The 18,930-nt window shown below is 41.3% G+C and overlaps 1 protein-coding gene across 10 annotated transcripts in view; it reads right to left on the reverse strand.

Annotated features, from left to right (window-relative positions):
- Positions 1–18,930, reverse strand: part of TEAD1 (TEA domain transcription factor 1) — a 244,182-nt gene that overhangs the window by 11,410 nt on the left and 213,842 nt on the right. The window lies entirely within an intron of this gene.

An 18,930-nucleotide genomic window follows, 5' to 3' on the forward strand; every position in this document is an offset into this window, starting at 1 on the left:
ATACATTTTTATGAGTACCTGCTATGTGAGGCTCATCCTAGATACTATATAGGACATGACTAGCACCTAATGTGGGAGATACGTACATAAAATAGTTATAATTTAGATAGAAAATCAGTACCATGTCAAAGGTGCTCAGAGTTCAGGCAATGGGAGGCATTGCTTTTACCTAGGAGTGTTATTTAAGGGATGGTTCAGATTTAAACATGCAGAGAAGGACTGAGTGAAGAGTGTGGCAAGAGAAGCCCAGAGAGCTGCATTTTTGCTACGGTGCAGGGACTAAGGAACCTGGGAGAAAGAAGTTTGGAAATGCAACTGGGCCCGGTTCATGGAGGGCTAAGCAAGGGGTGTGGACTGTGTCCTGTACAAAATGGGGACCCCTTGAAAGTTTTGGCACAAGGAAGAGAGGCAATCGGAACTGTGCTTCAGAGGCGAATGTCTCAGCATGGCATAAGGTCCACTGGAAAGGGAGGCAGGGCGGCTGGGAGGCTGTTAATCGCTGATTGATGGTTCCCTTCCCTTGAGTATCTTCTGACCCTACTGCTCATCTGGTAGGGGGAATGAAGCTGGGGTGGAAGAGTGAGGACAAGCTGAGCCCATCCCTGCTGTCAGGGGGCTTATGGTTTTAGTAGAGAGGACATCACAACGGAGATAAGCACTCCTGAGAGAGGCACAGAGGGACAAACACCAGTGGGGAGGAGGCCTTTGGGAGTCAGGAAGGCTTCTGAGGAGGATGCAGCTCAGACCCAAAGGAAGAACTGCTGGTTTAGGCAGGCAGAGCATGCTGTGAGAGCGGCGACGTTCAAAGGGCACATGGCCAAGAACAAGGACTAAAAAAAGCCTGGAACAGACAGCAAAGGAGAGATGGTGGCAGAAGAGGCTGGGGAGGCTGGAAAGTCTGGGTCTTACACCCTAAAACCGGAGGGATTTAGAAGGTGTAAGCACACGGGATGGAGACAGTGATGGGGCATGATCAGATCTGCCTCCCAAGACAGCAGCCCTGACCACAGCCTGGAGAAGACTGGGAGGTAAGAGTGAATGCAGAGATCCACTAGGTGCCCTTCCCAGTAGTCCAAATGGGACAGGGCATTAGACTACTGTTGGGACTGCCGAGGCCAAAGGTAGTTAGTTCTGACACACAAATGAGACTATACCTATTTTGTGATGTTTTGCATATTTTGACTAGCTAATTTCAATACCTTGACAGGCACTAATTAACCACCATGAAGACCTGAGTCATTCTCTATTTTTAATAAGGATCTGGATTTAAATTTCCTTCTTGAATTGAATATCAGGAAAATGTCCATTTCCTTAGGCAAAACTTCATATTTTCTGGCTTCATATAAAAAGAACTATAGACTTAATATTCCTCCTTTCACCTTACGTGCCAAGAAATTTAAAGCTAAAGCCAGTGCTCAACTACAGTATTTAACTTACCCCGGGTACTTCTAATAGCCACTGACAATCAGTGCACAGCTCCTTTTACTGGGTCCCAGTCTGTTTTTACTTGTACTTGTCCAGTTTTTTATTATCTATAAATTTAGTAACATTCCCTCACACTTAGCTTTTTGGAATTATATGGGGCATAAATTGTAAATAAATAAAAATACCCACGTGTGCATTCTGGCTCCGTGAAAGAACAGCTTAGCAGGGGAAAAAACGAATGTCTTTCCGTAACTGAAATCTCTATCTGAGCTACCCAAGGCTGAAGGGGCCCAGGGATCTCCCTGAGCTCCTGCCTCCAGAGGAGAAAGGCACCAACACATCGGAGATACACATGGCACTGGAATGACCAAGGAGCTTTAGACAGGGCACTGGAAGCGGGCCTTCCAGAGCGGCCACTGCCTCGCTCTGCCACCAGCTGCGAACACACGGCTCTGAGAAATGGCTCGGGTGCTTCGTAGTGTTAGGATTACCAGTGATCTTCTTCGTGGGATTTACACTTTTATTAGAGTTCGCCCCCCACCCCTTATTCATGGGCTCCACAGCCACAGATTCAACCAACCGTGGATGGAACATGTTCGAGAAAAGTGTTCCGCCGTTGCAGACATCTACTATATAGTTAGGCCTACAATGGCTGCGTCTGCACTGAACATGGACAGACGTTTCTTGTCATTATTACTTCAACAATACAGTGTAAGGACAGTTTATCTAGCATTTACATTGTATTAGGCATTGTGTGTAATCGAGAGATGCTTTAAAGTACATGGGAGGACATGTGTAGGTGATGAGCAAATACTATACCATTTTATATAAGGGACTTGAGCACTTGTGGATTTTGGTATCTGTAGAGGTTCCTGGGACCAATGCCCCATAAGTACTGAGGGGAGACTGTATTATAATGTAGTTTGTGTCAACAAGTTTTACTTCAGCATTTTTAAGATGTAAAAATATTCATGTGGTAGTAAAGAAACCAACTTGGAAAGGGGGTGTATACTTTATTTCTGCCCCTAAACTTGCCAACCTCCCCAGGTGACCAGTGTTATCTGTTTCTCAAGTGGCCTTTCAGAAATATCTAGCATTTAGATATTTAAGCATATACACCCCCTAATTTTTTGCACAAACAGCACTCTTCTGAACTTTATTTAAAAAAATAGATCTATAACTGTCTTAGAACTCAGACAGTACTGATATAGAATATCAGTATTAAAAAGAACAGCCAATTAAAAAAAACAAACAGCCACACGTTTTAGTGGCTGCCCTCTGTTCCACTGCCCAGTGTTCCACAGTTTAGTAAGTGCGCTCCTGATGGACACTTAGGATGCTTCCTGATGATGGTGATGCAACGAGGAGTCTATGTGGAGCAGGAAAGGGGCACCAGAATTATTTTTACTTTCCTTTCTTTCAACATTAAAAAAATTTTTTTCCCAGCTTGGAAAGAGTGGGCTGTAAATGCATCGCTAGCTAATTTGAAACGAACATGCTACTTTCACCTAAAGAAGCTGCTTTGAAAGGCTGGCGAGCGATCAAAAGCAGCTGGGTGCCTGTGGCACAAGGGGCGGAGTGTGGCAGGAGCACAGGGGAGGAAGCGAAGGGTGGAGGCATCAGAAGGAGAGTAGCCGCAGTTAGGTGACTGATGAACTAACTGTCAACCTTAGCTTACTCTGGTGGATGAACAAGGAATTACACCACAACTTTCTAGGCACAATGTTTTGTTCTGTTTTCTTTCACTTTTTCTTAATGCTCCGTCTTTCTTTCTATTCATTTCCATGGCATTATTTTTGACAAGCAAAAGGTTTGCGATGTAAACAAACCTGGACACTTAAGAGCTAAAAGCAAACATAGAAGTAAATATACAAAACAATTTGTTAATACATACGATTTAAAAATGTTAACCAAGTTCAGGATAGTATTCACCATAATGTGATGTTAGCAAAATTGCTGAACATTTTCACAGCTTTCTTGTTTCCAGGCTGACGAGTTTCCACGCTTAAGCAGCTGCCCTAGGAAACCAGCGCACCCACTAGGTTTTGATGACAACAGTAGATCAAGTTTAAGACCCTCTTCCCTTTTTGGGCAAAATTACGTTCAGTAATAATCAGCACTCTGTTTCATTTTACATTTTAAGCACAAAACTCCAAAAGTAGTAACAGAGAATAACAGAGTTGAAGTAAGACAAGTTCTGTTTCTTTATTTCATAATTACAGTGTCATCATCGCCCATTTCTGACTCTACTGTTTAACCTGTGAAGAAGTATCACCATGGAGGCTGCAGCTCAAATGATTCTAAACTGTTAAAAACTTTCTTTAGAAATAAACACAAGGCTGAGTCCACATGTTATTAAAAGATTAGTGATATAATGAATAAGTAATACAAGTATGCTAATTCAAGACATATTATATATGTATATTATGAAATAAAAACACAACACTAATTTCACCAGTAGTTTAGGGCTTAGGCCAACAGAGGATATTTTTAGGAGTATTTTATCAATAGCACTGTTTAGAATTGTGAACACATGGTGACAATAAAAATGAAAAGAATTTTTAGATGGCGACACTGTCTGTAGACAATAAGCCTCCTCACTGCCTGGACCTGAGGTAGACTATTCCCACCATCTCACCTTCAGTTTACCACTGTCCCTTAGAATTCCCAAAATAATGTTAATTAGTTTTAGTTGGGAATGAATAACCTGTAGTTATGACAGGAAAGATCAAAAATGAAATTATGAAAGAATACAATTATGAAAACCTGTCCCCAGAAACTATCTCAACAAATTGAGTTATAAAGTTATCATGATTAACTTTTCTTAATTGAAATTAAAGTGTAACGTATATTCAGAGAAATGCATAAATCACAAGTTTACAGCTTAATTACTTTTCATACAATGAACACACCCATGTAACCAGCATCCAGATGAAGAACCAGAACGGAAGCCTTCCCACCCAAGCTCCTTCCAGTACAATCATCCCTGAACTCCGCAAGGGTAACCTGCATCCTAAAACATGACACATTAGCTCTGCCTGGTTTTGTACACCCTAAATAAGTATTGACTCCTTTGTGTTTAGTGCACTCAGCATTATACAGTGAGAGTCGCCCAGGCTGTCGTGTGGAGTTCATTCATCCTTGTTACTGTAGAGTACATATTCCATTGAATGAAAAACACCATCTATCGCTTCCACTAGGGATGGACATTCGCAATGTTTACGGATCAAACCTGTGATGAAGAGTGCTACTCTGAACATTCTCAACTGCTGGGTCATTAGGGCTGCTGTGTGCATTTTAGCTTTCATTTAGATAAGAGGGACAGAAAGTTTCTCAATTTCCTTGCCTTTTTTTAACAGTTTGAGAAAACTTTAATTATTAGTGTGAATTTAATGAGTTAGATTTTAAAAGGCTTTCTAACAAACAGTAAATAACAAATTTGCTATTATAATTGCTTTGTGATTACTCTTGAACATGGAAAATAATCATGTAGCTAACCAACCATATCACAGCTGTCCTTCAGGAATTTTCTAGGAAGAGGTGCTGATGTGAAAGATAATTATCTGACAGTTGATGATATTATGATTATCTCAGAAAGAAATGCAGTCACTGAACTCCCATGAAGCCAGGGTAGCATCAACGAAAGAATGCTAGCATTAAATTAAAAACAAAGGAGGCAAACTCAGTAATGAGTCTAGGAGTGAAGTTGTGTTCATTTATCCATCCTACTGAAAACTCAGGACAAACACTGCAGAGTTCTGAAGGCAAGAAAATGAGAAAAAATGTGCTGGTATCAAAGATGCAAGCTATTTCTGCCTAATCGGCTTCTCTCTGACCAAAGAGAGAAGCAAATGAATACAAAAATCCAAGAAACAGCTAGAACCAGAAAACTTATCTCCCCAACAAATTCCAAAGCCAAACCATATCCTATCCTTTGAGGGTAGACAAATTAGCCTAACATGCGTAGTTGGTCATGGACCAGGTTCTGAAGTGTTTAAACAAACAAACAAACACTCAAACAACATTTGGAAAATATGGCTGGATATGGAGGGCAAGTCCAGGCAAACATGCTCTTCTAAGGAATCTTGACCATTTTGTCCTAGAACAGAGATTACTACATAAGTACTGGGTTCAGAGGCCAACACTTATTCCTACCACCCAGTGCAGAAATCCTTTCCCTATAGAATCCTCACCAGCTCTGCATGCTGGCTACTTTCAGATATAGGAAAATCATAACTTTTAAGAAAACATTTACTATGTGCTAGACATACCTAATTGTTAGGTAGTTCTTTTTCTTATTGTACTAGTTTTTACTGTATAATGCTGCTTTAACAAATTACCACAAATTTAGTGGTTTAAAACACCACAAATTTATGATCTTATACTTCTGTAGGTCAAACTTCCAACATGGTGTCATGAGGCAAAGGTCAAGGTACTGGCAGGGCTGCATTCCTTTCTGGAGGCTCTGGGGAAGGATCTCTTTTCTTGCCTCTTCCAGCTTTTAGAGGCTACCCACATTCCTTGTCTCAGCTCTTCCCCCATTTTCAAAGCCAGTGACACCAGCTGAATCTTTCTTATACTGCCAGCTGCATTTTTAGATCTCTTCTGCCTCCCTCTTCCACTTTTTAAAAATTATATTTTATTGATTATGCTGTTACAGTTGTTCTAATTTTTCCCCCTTTCTCCTCCCCCCCACTGACCCCACTCCCTCAGGCAATCCCCACACCATTGTTCATGTCCATGGGTCATGCATGTAAGTTCTTTGGCTACTCCATTTCCTGTACTGTACTTTACATCCCCATGGCTGTTCTGTGTCTACCAATTTATATTTCTTAATCCCCTGACCTCTTCACTCATTCCCCCACAGCCCCTCCCATCTGGCAACCATCAAATTACTCTCTGTATCTGTAATTCTGTCTCTGTTCTTGTTTGCTTAGTTTGTTTTTCAGATTCAATTGTTAATATTTTTATTGTTCATAGTTTTGATCTTCTTTTTCTTAAATAAGTCTCTTTAACATTTCATATAACAATGGTTTGGTGATGACGAACTCTAGCTTTTTCTTGTCTGGGAAGCTCTTTATCTGCCCTTCCATTCTAAATGACAGCTTTGCTGAGTAAAGCAATCTTGACTGTAGGCCCGTGCTTTCAATGACTCTGCCAATCCCTTCGAGCTTGCAAAGTTTCTTTTGAGAAATCAACTGACAATCTTACAGAAACTACCCTGTAGGTAACTAACTTCCTTTCTCTTGCTGCCTTTAAGACTCTCTATCTTTAACCTTTGCCATTTTTATTATAATGTGTCTTGGGGAGGGTCTGTTTGAGTCCATCTTATTTGGGACCCTCTGTGCTTCCTGAACTTTATGTCTATTTCCTTCACCAAATTACGGAAGTTTCCTTTCACTATTTTTTCAAATAGATTTCCAGTTTCTTGCTCTTTCTCTTCTCCTTCTGGCACCCCTAAGATGCAAATGTTGGTATGCTTGAACGTGTCCCAGAAGTTCCTTACACTATCCTTGTTTGTTTGGATTCTTTGTTCTTCTTGTTGCTCTGATTGGTTGTTTTTTTATTATTGATTTGATTCTCAGCTTCATGCACTCTACTGTTGATTCCCACTAAACTGTTCTTTATTGCCATTAGTGTATCCTTCATTTCTGACTGGATCTTTTTAATGCTTTTGAGGTACTCACTAGGTTCCTTGAGCATCTTTATAACCAGTGTCTTGAACTCTGCATCTGACAGATTGCTTATCTCCATTTTGTTTAGCTCTTTTTCTGGAGCTTTTACCTGTTCTTTCATTTGGGCCATGTTTTTTTGTCTTCTCATTTTGGCAGCCTCCCTGTGTTTGTTTCGATGTATTAGGTAGAGCTGCTATGACTCTGTGTCTTGGTAGTGTGAACTAATCTGGTAGGTGTCCTGTAGGGTCCAGTGGCACAGCCTCCCCTATCACCCAAGCTGGGTACTCGAGGTGCACCCTCCAAGTGGGCTGAGTACACCCTCCTCTTGTAGTTAAGCCTTGATTGTTGTTTACAGGTCAATGGGAAGGATTTACCCGGTCAGTCAGCTGAAGGACTGGCTGTGACCACTGACCACCAACCTCCATCCTCCATGGAGGATCAGCTGTGCAGGGGCAGGGTGATGGTACTCTGACATGGTCTGTAGCTGTCCACTGGGTGTGCTGTTTCTGGGGTTTCCCAGGTGGTGCAGACCAGGGTCAGCCACCACCTAAGTTCTGCCCTAGGCCACCCTACATGAGCTATAAAGCAAACTGAGATGGTTGCTACTTGTGCTGGGCTTGGGTTTCCCAGGCAAAGCCAAACTGTGATCCAAAGCTGGCTGCTGCTAGGGCTGGGCCTAGGGCAGCTTAGCCAGAGGTATGAAGGCTGGGGGCTTGCTGAGGCTGGCTGTTGCTTGTTTGAGAGGATTTAGGAAGTTCTGAAGCCTAAACCAAGACCAGCCATTCATATGCAAAAGCCAATGTTAACGGATTGGGTGGGCCCATAATTGGGGTGGAGCAGAGCCTCAGGGATTCACCAGTGTGGAATAAACCCTGTGAGTCGGGTTGAGAGAGTCTCAGATATGCACCCGCCATCCCCGCTTGCCGGCTCTGTTGGGGGAGGGCTCAGAAAAATAACAATGGCCTCTGCCCACCTTTCCGTCTGGGAGGAGGCTGTCCCCTAGCTCTCTCCCTAATGCCAGACACTTCAGCACCTCCCTGTATGCCACTGGTGCCTTTCAAGCTGCTACTACACTGCTGTAGGCCAGAGGGAGTGAGTCTGAGTAAGTCTGTGTGTGAGCCCTGCAAGAGGAACTGCTTGGGAATCCAGTATTTGCTTTCACCAACTCAACCCCTGCTGGTTTTTACAGCCAGAATTTAAGGGGGCTTATCTTCCTGGCACTGGAACCCAGGGCACGGGGCCTAGGACCCCTTGCTCCCGAGAATCCCTTCTGAATTTTTATCCACCTGTTCCACATCTCCTACTAGTCTGGATGAATGCCGTTTCTTGAGTTCCATAGTTGTCAGACTCCATTCAACTTGATTCCTGATGGTTCTGAGTGATGATTGTTTTGTAGTTGTATTTTGATGTGGTTGTGCAAGGAGAAGAGCCGTGTTTATCTAAGCCGCCATCTTGACCAGAAGTCCCTCTCTTCTACTTTTGATTAATCTTGTGAGTACATTGGGACTACTCGGATCAAGTTATTTTTCTGATCTGTTTATCAGCAACCTTGATTCTCCTTTTCCATGTAATGTAATATACTCGAAAATATCATGTATAAGGACTTGAACATGATTCTATCTACCACATCCATTAAGTTGCAACTGGCTTCCCTGTAACTTCTACCTAGAGCTCTGCCATCTGGAATCATACAGACCTAAGAACACATTTATAAGACAATTCTACAATTCTCTTTCATTTCCCTCTTAATCTCACCTTTCCTTTCCCCCTTTCTCACCATTAGGTTTTACATTTATTTTTATTAACTCCATCCTGATAGCAGACCTCCCTTCCGTCTAGTCCAGGTTCTGACTCTTCTGCTGTTGATTTTTCACCTCAGACATCTGACTACAGCATGGATGGCAGTCACTTCTTTGAGACTCACTGTCCTTGTTTTTAACCACAGAGAAGACCTGCTTCCAAAGGCCATCCTGGTGATAGGAAATATCTGTAACATGCTATGCAAATGATGGCTATTAATAATACTAACAATCACTCCTATTAGCTTATGGTTTTAAAATATAGACCAGAACAGAGATAAAGACAGAGCCTCATAACATCTACAGAGGCGGAACCCAACGTAGATGGTGGTTTGTAATCAATGAACAAGATAAAAACTGTCCTCACGGAGCCAGTCTGAGCCCCACTCCGTTGACACTTATCAGCACGGATGCAACAATGGCTTTTCCCAAACAGAAAAATCAGTACCTTTCTGATTTGTGAGTTTATGCCAAGTCTTAAGTTTTGGGTGTAACTGCTCAAACAGGTACAAATTACCATCATTCCCAAATAGATACAATTAGAGATGTTATAGAATTCTTTCTGAAAATAAAAAAAGGTAATCATTAAAAACTTTCTGGCATATTTGTGGGTAAGTCCTGGGAAACAATATACAGTTGAAGGAGAAGCAGGTTACAATGCCAGGCAGAAAAAGCTGCCTGCATCAGACACAAGGAAACAGAGTTTTCCAAAATTCTCCCCTAAATTATCCTTCTCTTACAAACTCATTACTTTATTCCTGTAGCTAAAATATTCAGGTCACCAGGTAAGACTCCGGATTAGTTTCTTCTCTAGTACTTCTCCTTCAGTAATCCCATTTATTCATGGATATGTTCCACTGTTTGATTTCATGCTTTTGAAATTAAAAAAAATAAAAAATTAAAATGTCATCTTCAATTACAATTTTTTAATTACACATTCAAAGACTGATCCTTCCCATTTCATGGGTGTGGAAAAGTGAGGCCTAGCCCAGATATGTAGGACCCAGAGCTCTGAAGGGAGGGCTAGGCCAAAGGTCATCTCTGCAAAACCTCCGGCCTCTGGAAACCTGGCTCCTGGGGCTGAAGTAGGAGCCGGTGAGCACTACGGCTGCCAAGTGAAGAATGGACTTGTGCTGCTCTGCAGAAGCACTGTTTGGCTGATGACAACTACTTTGTCACCAGCTTCCCAGGGAAAAAACCTGCTGGAACGAAGCAGATAACCCCAAAGGCAGGGGCACCCGGCAGGAAAGAAACAGCTTGCGACACTCCCTTCCCACCCATCTCTCCCTTTCACCCCAAGGCTTGGAGGGGCTGGGCAGGAATTACTTGGTTGTAAAAATGAAAACATCAAGAGGATGGTCCCTGACAAGAGGGAGTATAATAGGCACTGATGGATACGAGGAGACGCTGGTATTTTCGAACCACCACTTTGAACCTCTCCTCTTCATCCTCTCTGAGCAATGATCAAAGGACCAAGATTCCAAATTGTGAAGCAATTTTTTCCAATGGCAGCATCTGGCTCCTTGGCAGGCGGCACTGGGAGCTGGGCTCTGTTGCGGGCGGCTGTCCAGGTCTGCCGCGTGATGGGGCTGAGGCAGGCAGGGCACCTGGGGGGCCCAGCAGCTGCTCCCGCAGGCGCCAGAGGACCATCACTCTGCACCGGGCCGCCCCACGAGGCGGTGCTGCAGGGGGCTCTTCTCTCTCTCTCTCTCTCTCTCTCTGGCTGGGGGCACATCTGAGGAAGCTGGCTGCTCCCAAGCCCTTTTGTCTGGCTCATTTCCATGTACCTGTCCCCTGGCCAGGACCCCCAAAACCAGTCTGCCTTGGCAAACAGAGGCTTGGGTGGAGGAACTTGGAAGACCGTGGGAGAATTTCCCAGTAAGGCACCCTGCACTTGGAGAGAACGATGAAGCTGCCCACAGGGAAGCAAGTCTCTGAGTCTGTCCACTTTGGGCCACTGTGTCCCAGCCCAGCATAGAAGGACAGCAGCTCAGTTCTCCTACCACAGCTGTTTTCAATACGGATAACTGGAATAAACTCAGCCCCCCCCCCCCCCCCCCCGCCTCTTCAAGTTACTGCCCACTAATTATGGCATATATTTACATCTACAAAATAGAAGATTTTTAAAAACACCACCAAGAGCCCCTTTATTGTGCAGATTGGCACCCCTATTTGAATTTCATAAACATCTAGTACTTCAAAGAATCTTAAAAGCTTGCTCTAATTACAATATGCACCGCTTGAAAGGCTGGCTGTTTGCATTGCAAATTCCTACAAATACCAGCATTCATTAAGAAAAAAAATCAATTAATATCACCCACACAACTTCAGGTAACTGCCACTGGTGACTTCACACAGCAGCTGAGATGAAAGAGCCAAGGTCTCAGCCCCAAGTACAAAGCAGCTGCACAGGCCAGCGCTTTCCAATGGAGGCCGTTAATGAGTGCTGGGCGCCCAGCTGCGCCGGCAGGCACACACCACATTCATCCACATTCATCAGGTGTGCGAGCACCGGCCCAGGACCTCTCCCTCTCTTTCCAAACCCAGAAACAGGATCTTTTTCTGGTCTGGAGTTTTTGTGCAAGCAAAGTCTTACATAAAACAACAACAAAATCAATCAACTAAAAAGTCTCGAGCTGCCATATAAACTACAAGTTGCCCAGTTAAATTTGATTTTTAGATAAACAACTTTTTTTTCTTTTTGTATTTATTTGTCCCAAAGATTGCATGGGACTATATGTACACTAAAATAGTATACATTATTAACCTTAAATTCAAATTTAACTGGGTAGCCTGTGTGTGTGTGTGCTTTTTTCAAAATACTTTATTTATTTATTTTTAGAGAGAGGGGAAGGGATGGAGAAAGAGAGAAACATCGATCTGCTGCCTTTTGTACGGGCCCCCATCCAAAACCTGCAACCCAGGCATGTGTTCCGACCGAAACTGAACCAGATTCACTTTGCAGGATGACACCCAACCGAGCCACACCGGTCAGGGTGGGTGCCCTGTATTTTAATTTGCTGAATCCAACAACTCTACTAACAAGTCACCTTTAATGAAAAGAATAACAAAACTTGGCACTTACCCTCCAATTCTCATTGCTATAAGCAGGTATCTTATGCTCAAGATACTTTAAGTGAGAAAAAAATGAAGCTGATGAATACTACATAAAATGTAACTCTTGTCTAAGTAAAAACCAATGGTGTATGTACAATGTTTGCAGATGTATATAAAAAGTCCAGAAGCATATTGTGCAGAGGAGGATCTCACTTTTTCTTCTACAGTCTTCTGAACTGCTAGGACTATTCACAATAAATTTATATTGCTTTTGTAATATAAAAAAGTAAATTAAAACGGGTGGGTGTGTAGATGTACCTGCTCAAGGGAGAAAGGATTTCACTTATCACCAAGGGTCTAAGTCCAGTTTTAGACAGCTGACCAAGATCCATGGGGGTGGGGGTGAGGTTGGTTATGATTATGCCTAGATAATCCACTTATTTCTTGCAAAATTAAGTCTGGAAATTAGCAGCTACTCTGACTGTGTCTCTTCAACTCTTCCCTTCTCAGGCTTTTCTTGAGGCTGGGTTACAGACAGAAGCTAATCATGTCTCCATCAATAATAGGGCAAATGCTGGGAAGAGCAGGTGCGCCATGGGTCTGCTTTCCCCAGGACCTATAGTTAGCTGCAGCTCTTGTAGGACTGTGGCTTAGCCTGTAACCATGGCAGGCAGCAGAATTAAATAGCTCCATGCACGAAAAGATGAACCCCTGACCTCAGCTTTGTTAGCAACCACTGAGTCAAATGACCTAGGACACAAAGCATTAGAAGAACAGCTGTCAGATGAATTCTCCCATGAGGTCCAGGAAACTCCCAATTTAGATCCTGCATATTTGTCCTGAAGAGTTCAAGATTTTTAAAAAAGTCCCCATGGTGCAACTGAGGTTAAAAGAATGAGCTTGTGATCCTACTTTGCAGGCTGTCCTGTTCTACTTAGGTTTTCAGGAGACTCAGAAAGGGTCCCTTTAAGTAAAGTGACGGCCACAGAAAGATTCAGTGTTTCCACCCTCATCTCACTACTCGCCAGGTTCTATGAGGTCCTGCAGTCACAGGTCCTTTGCCACCTCCCAGTAGGACTGTCTCTGAACAAGCATCTTCCTGCTCCCCTTCCACTGACCAAACTCGTGCAAGATTCAGCTCAAATACCATGTCTTTGTGAGGCCTTCTGAAACATGCTCAGGCAAAACGGTTCTGCCTTCTATCTCTGTGCCCACATTTCCATTACAGCTTCCACCCCACAGTGTGGTCATTTATCTGCCTGTGTGTCTCCCTCTTACTCATGTCTGTCTCACCAGCTCTCTAGGGATGTTTGCCGAATGACTCACTATAGATGTGCGTATTTATTACTAATGCAAACAATTACTTTTATAAGGCCCAAACAACTCCAGACATAGTCTGCAACAGCTTTTGTGTGAAGCTCTTGAGGTCTCCTCCCTGTTCTTCAGTAAATTCTTTGAGAAAGATTACTCAACAAACTATCAGGTTCCTAGCATACCTGCCTACTCTATCAGAGCTGGCTAAGTGGCAGTTATAGTACGGGATGTATAGCAATTTCTCTAGTTGAATGAAAATATCACATACATTACCCTGCTGAATAAATAGCTTCAGCAAGGATCCCTGCTCCCTAGGGGAGGCCCACAAAAAAGTTTAGAACCTGGAGCTGGGAAAACAGGAAGAAAGCAATAATAGACAGCAGTCAATAAAGGAAGTGCTAACAGGCTGGAGATATTTTTCTTATGAAATCAAACCAACTGAGTTTGATTTCAGTGGGTGGCTATGCAAGTTTACTCACTCCCCTCTCCCTCTACATGAACTATCAGAACCTGCCTATCTAGAGGTGATATTTCAAAGAACAGATTCTCAGTGAAGATAATCATGTAATCACAGTCTACCTGAAGGGAACTTATTATGTATTAGCCCATAAGTACCTCTGAATATGGTGATATTTCAAGCTAATCTTCCTTCCACTTACATCATCCCATCTCTTAATATTGTTCACGTAATTTTAGAGCTTAACACCATTTTGAGACGTGACATAAGGAGAGAGAAATGGAAAACTTGAACTGAAAGGCTCTTTCCTTATTGATAGCAGTTTAAAACATGTGGGGAGAAAATTATTCCATTTCGCTAACTTCCTTTCCCATGAATAGCAACAGGGACATTTGGTTCCAAATGACAGACTCAGTCTACAATTCCACCTAAATCATGCAGAATCCAATTAAAACCAGGCTGAAACTTCCCAGGTGTCCATTTGGTGAGTTTACATGTGCACCAGTTTCTTCTGCTCAGATAAAGCCCAGTTTTTAATTCATAGTGCCTGTCACTTTGTCCAACAAATGTGATCTCATTCCTACCAAGATAAAAGCATCTTCTAAGGGCTGCCCTCTTTCCCGATAACTTGCTTTCCCTTTATAAAATCTTCTCATATCTGTTCTGGCTAGTAAAACTAGTCTTTTGTTTTTTTCCACCTAGAAAAATAGGTTAAGAAAGTAAGTTGAATGACTATAAATATATTAATTGTTTACACGGAAAGTTCATAATTCCAAGAATTTAAAAAAGATAACATATATAACCATAGGAAAATATCATATATCCTGGTTTCTAAGACACTACCACTTTAATAATGATTTCAAGGCAAAGAAGAAATGTTGTATTAAACGTATATAGAACTTCTGATTTTTAACAACAGGATACAATCCAGATGATTTCATTTTCATATTATTTCCTTCTTTATTATTCCAATCAAATCTGAGACTAAGCCTTCATCATACAATGATTCTTCTGAATAGTTTTTGGCTGTAAGGTTTATAAGGAACATGTTAATAACATGTGGCTCAGAATTTGATGCTCTTGAGCATTGTTAGGACAGAGAGTAGAATTTTGAGGCCCCTCAAAATATAACAGTTTCACTGAACTTATTTGGTTAAATCCATAATTTCATTTATTAATCCTTAAGTAAACTACTTGCGGCTGGAAAGGGATTTGTTTTGAAAGTCAACTCAAGCTGTAGTTGGGTTTTTGCCTTTTAGGGTGCAAGGCCGAATCATATCCACCTCTTCTAGCTCTGGGAATTCTACGATCCATTCCAAGACAGTTGGCATTTTTTCTTAAATTTGCAGCAGTGTCTGCCATTGCACTAGCAACCCCTCCGCATGGATTCAACGTGGAAACGAAGCTTGGCTCTGTTTACTTGTGGGCGGACAGCATCCTTTCTTAGGGCCTACACAGCACCTGATCGTTGTTTCATGAGGAAAGAAAGAAATATGGTTTTCTGCCAGTACAAAATGTTGGCTGCATGTAGCATTAATCTGCTTCTACATGTGTCCTCAATTGTAATAACAATTTCAATGCTGCATCAAACTAATTTTTGAGACATTTTAATTAGGAACTGAAATTTAAGCTAACGTTTTCACTAGACGTATATAGTACCACCAGCCGTCAACCAAAAGAAGCACCCCACCTCTAGAAGTATTGAAATGGGAACACATGCATGTCTTAGAATGGGGGAAATGGTGAATGAAGGATTAAAGATTGAGTAGAAAGAAAAAAATAACTGCAGATGTAGAGGACTTCAAACAACAGAATAACAGACAGTTGTTTAGCTTTTCAATTATGCCGCGCAAGGCTGATGAAGATCTCTGGTATAGCACTCACTGCCTGATGACTTTAGAAAGCAACTTGGTTATTTACACTCATACACAAATACACATATACTTATACACACACATACACATATATTTTAAAAGCCATATTATCAATGTCAAATAAGAATGGTTAAAAGTTATGATACACCCAGTAAATAGGATGTCACATAGTCATTAAAAATGGTAATTACAGATATGATGACATGGTTACATGGAAGGGTGTCTGATAAAGGAAAAAAGCAGGGTGCCAGATTTAATGTATTCTTCGATTCAAACTACATAAACATGTTATACATTAGGTTATATTCATGGTGAATTTAGGAATGAATTAAAAATTATACATTTCCAAGGCTTTCTAGAATATTATAATGTTGCCTTTGTAATCATAATGTAAAAATTATGCTGCTTTTGCTCCCAAAGGTAGCTAACAGGGTGGCATTGATCTCTTGAGAAGACTTAGGCTACGATCTGAACTTCCCGGTAACAGTAGTATATTCACTTTAGCTCTCATGCAAACGACACCAGAGCATCCATAATGACAGGACTTCACAAAGAAATTATGCTATTTCACTTGTCATCACTGGCTGCCGCTCAAGTAAAACCATGTTAGTAACAGAGTTGTGCTTCCCGAAGAGGCCACGTGCAGGTCTAGTGGAAAGAGCATGCATTCTGGAGTCCAGCACATCAGGTGTTTATTAGCTGGGTGACTTTGCAGAAGTCACTTTGCCTCTCCATTACTCAATTTCTCTTTGTATAAAATGAGAATAATCACATGTGCCTCACAGGGATTAAATAAATAAATACTTGATATACTGCTTAACCCAGCACTGGTGCATGGGCCCAAGAAGGAACTCATCAGTGCTCACGGTCACACACTGCTGAAAAAGAGAGACGCCCCCTCCCTCCTATTCCTGAAAATCACTTCTGCTCTCTTTGTAATTAAATATGGCGTAGAATTTAAATGTACAGGAATGAATAGTAAGTAGGCAAGAAGGAAAAGTAAGAAGATAATTAGGAGACTGTCATAAGAAGGAAATGTTAAAGAATAAACATAGAAAAAGTAAAATGCAGAGAATGTCGCTGTAACAGTAAACACAATCGTCTTGGCTCAAAAATTGTTAAAACCACTGATTGCTCCCCACTGCTGTCACAACTGAATCCTGATTCCTTGTCTTTTCTAATTTTTCTACTCACCTACGTCCCCTATACAAGTGAAGACCCACCTACAAAGCGCCTTAATGTACACGAACTCACCTGAATGCACCTCTCATGGCCCTTGTCTTGGGGCTCTCACTCACCGGCCCTCTTACCACACCATTTGCTTGTCATTGCTCCTACCTACCCTAATACTTGCAGACATAATGGTAGGAGGAAGAGGTGACCTCTAACATCTCATGGGTGGAATGTAAAGTGGTACAACCACCTTAGAAAACAATGTGGCACTTTTTTAAAAAGTTATACACATGCCCCAGAAAATCTACTCTAGCTACCCAAGAAAAATAAAAACATATGCCCACACTAAGACTTCACAGAGGCATTAATTCATAAAAACCTAAAATGGAAACAATCCACTAGTCCATCAACTAGTGAACAGAAAAGCAAACATGGCATATCCATTCAATGGGATAGCATTCAGCAACAGAAATGAGCTAACCACTCATTGATACTACAACACAGATGTACCTTAAAAATATTATAAGTGAAAGAAGACAGATAAAAACAACCACACACTGAATAATTCCATTCACATGAAATGTCCGAAAAAAGCAAATCAGTACAGGCAGAAAGTAGATTAGTAGTTGCCAGGGCTGGTAGTGGGAACAAGGATTAACTGTAAATGGGCACAGATCTTTTAGGAATGACAGAAATACTCTAAAATTTAATAGTAGTGATAGTCACAAAAGTCTGTAAATTTTTCTAAAAATTGGTAAATTTTATGGTGTGTAAATTTTATAAATTATACCTCAAGAAGGCTTTAAAAAAAAAAAGGAACTCACCAGATACACACCATTCACAGGGCTCCTCAGGGGTCCCATACCATTAAGGTATGAGAGATTATAAGGCTCAGAGGGTAGAGAGGCAGCCATGCTCTGCCATTCATTTATGTTTTGGGGCCTAAGTCCTGGGGTCCCAGGCAGGGTCTTCCACTCTGAAACCAGTGAAGTGACTTCTGCTTGGCTCGCCTCCATCCCATCCCATTCACCTCAAAGTGTCAACTGGCAAAGAACTGAGGTGTCCACAGCCTGGGGTTAAGTGCAGGAACTTCAGGTGCTATGCAGTATTTCTTCCACAGCAAACCCCTGACCTGGTCTAGCCCCACTGAGCCCAGGTTAAACATGGCAGACATTCCAAAAATAGAATTTCAGGAAGAATCATATGAACAAGTTATCAGTCAGTCTGATTTTGACAATCTAGAGATGTTATGATCTTGAGAAAGAGGAAAAAGGGAGAAGAAAGGAAGAAAGTAGAGAATCTGTTGAAATTTACTGAATTCACACAAAAATTAGAAAATCTGCCAAGTAAATTGCTAACACAAAAGATATGTATTTCAAAGGAAGTGTTACACTTTTTTTTTGTTGTTGTTGTTACACCTCTTAAGAACACCCACTGGAAACACCTACTGATATCTAAGAATAGATCTTCTGAGAGTAATTCATTCTTAGTCATTAGAGGAAGCCAATGAGATTTCCACACTGTAGCAAATTGTAAACCTAATTCAAATTGCTTTTCCGTGCTTATTTTAACATAGTTATGACTGAATTTCTTTAAAAAGGTTCAGTACTGTTTACTATACTAAGTACTCTTAACTACAGGTAACCCCCATATAACATAGTTGTTAGGTTCCTAACAAATGCCATGTTATGTGAATCCGTGTTATATGAAACAAAGAACTAGTACAAAAAGGGGGGTTAGATTCCAAAAAAAAAAAAAAAAAAACTATTATATTTTTATAATTGAGAAATACCTTTATTAAAACAATTTTCATCAAAAGTATTACATATTAATATGAATTAAGCAATGTTTTCTTCGTCATCGCTACTGAGCTCCACTAACTGAATGCATTTTCTTTTTGATAAGATATCCTCATCCTCTGAACTTTCTTTACCATTAACTTGATTTCTAGGCTCTACTTTTTGCAAAAAATCTGTTCTTTTAGATTGCTTGTTTTTAGCTGAGAGAGCTTTATAAATTTCGCTACACGATGCTAAGCACTTCTGAAGTTCTCTTGTAAACTTTGTGCTCCTTTCAGTGCAAGGACCTTCATTTAGGAAATATGACTGGAACTGTTCGGCTAAGTCTAGGCCTCTCTTTACACTTTTTAGAGTAAA

Source organism: Furipterus horrens, unplaced genomic scaffold (assembly GCF_987537825.1).
Source record: "Furipterus horrens unplaced genomic scaffold, mFurHor1.1.pri manual_scaffold_2, whole genome shotgun sequence".
NCBI lineage: Eukaryota > Metazoa > Chordata > Mammalia > Chiroptera > Furipteridae > Furipterus > Furipterus horrens.